General features: G+C 44.0%; 1 protein-coding gene across 1 annotated transcript in view; it reads left to right on the forward strand.

The window, feature by feature from the left end:
- The window catches only part of HEXB (hexosaminidase subunit beta), a 62,713-nt gene that overhangs the window by 14,466 nt on the left and 46,494 nt on the right, over positions 1–1,753 (forward strand). The window lies entirely within an intron of this gene.

The following is a 1,753-nucleotide window of genomic DNA, read 5'->3' on the forward strand; positions in this document are numbered from 1 at the left end:
TTCAAACCCACCAGCCACTCCTCAGAAGGAAGATGGGGCAATCTACTTCCGTAGTGATACTGCCTCGGAAACCCAAGGAGGGGTCACTATGAGTCGGGGCTGACTCGACAGCACATAACAACAACAACAACAATATGCTGTATGGTGAGAGAGCATAGTAAATTAGCAATGGTGGATAACCAGGTGTTGAATCAGCTGTGATATGATTTAAAAACAAGGCTTGGTGTTTCTATGCGGTTGCAGGTTATTACCCGAAGAGTTGCCCAGCTAATTCATGGCCTCTGTGTCAGGAAGCTATTAATGATACCCTGCATTGTTAGGAAGCAGGTTATAACACATACTAGCCCACGTGGCTAAGGCTTGAAAGCATTCAGGTGAGACTTCTAGGAATTTAGGAGAGGGAGTATCTATCCCTAAGTAAAAGCACCGTGGGGTTGGAATAATTTATAGACAGTGGGAGTGTCTAGAAAACTCTAGCTGTTCAGGAACAAACAGCCTAGGCCATAGATGGTTCAGAATCAGGTGGCTCTTATCTTTGAAGAGACCAACTTGTATCACTACCCCCTGCTGTGAAACAGTATGCTTTGGGCAGATTTTGGTCTATTAAGTGCACAACTGCTACCTCAGCTTCTAGAACAGGGTCCACGCCATGCCAGTCGCTGGTTTTTGTTTGTTTTAAATGCTTCACTCCCTCATTTCCTGTAAGGCTAAATTAACCAAAATACATTGGACCTCACTGTCAGAGCCCTTTGAGTTTTCTGTTAGGACTTTAATATCCAGGGCCGAGGGTTTCCTTATTTGGGACAAGCCAGTACCTAATTTAGGTCACAAACCTGCTGGCAGCCTTAATTTCCTTTTGAGTAATAATACTAATAAAAATCCAAATTCACTGTCCTCAAGTCAGTTCTGACACACAGCAGTCAGACATAGCAACCACCGTCAGGTTTGCAAGGCTGTAAATCTTTGCAGAAGTAGATCACCCTATCTTCCTTTGGTGGAGCAGCTGGTGGGTTTTAACCGGTGGCCTTCTTGTTAGCACCTAAATGCCTTATCCACTATGCCACCAGAGCCCCTTTTGAATAGGTCATGGTTTTCTATTGGTCATGGTTTTCTTATGATATGAGTTCTCAGCAACTTTATCCATTCCGATCTCACACTGATTAACTTCCACATATTTCCAAACTCATTGGAACTTTCCTCTCTCTTTACTTCTCTGGAAAAACACAAGACATTCTTATATGCTGGTAGCACATACAAACTTCTGCTTTATCAAAATCTAGAAAATGTGATTTAAACACTTGCTTGAGAGCCTTTTTTATTCATTACCAAGAAATCCAAACGTACTGCCATGGAGTTTATTCTGACTGTAGTGTTCCACAGGGTTTCCAAGGCTGTAAATCTTTACAGAAGTAGATTGCTTCATCTTCCCCTCTCAGACCAACTGGTGGTTTTGAACTACCAACCATTTGTTAGCAGCCAAATACCTTAACCACTGTACCACCACCAGAGCTCCTTTTTATCCTGTTGTTGTTGTTGTAGTTAAGTGCCATCGAGTCATTTCCGACTCATAGCGACCCCATGCACAGCAGAATGAAACACTGCCCGATCCCGTGCCAGCCCCACAATCCATGCTATACTCGAGCCCATCATCACAGCCACTGTATCAATCCATCTCCCTGAAGGCCTCCCCCTCTTTCGTCGACCCTCCACCCTACCAAGCATGACATCCTTCTCCAGGGAATGGTCCCTTCTT

This window comes from Orycteropus afer, unplaced genomic scaffold, assembly GCF_000298275.1.
Source record: "Orycteropus afer afer isolate SDZICR_OR568_19922 unplaced genomic scaffold, OryAfe1.0 scaffold00104, whole genome shotgun sequence".
Taxonomy (NCBI): domain Eukaryota; kingdom Metazoa; phylum Chordata; class Mammalia; order Tubulidentata; family Orycteropodidae; genus Orycteropus; species Orycteropus afer.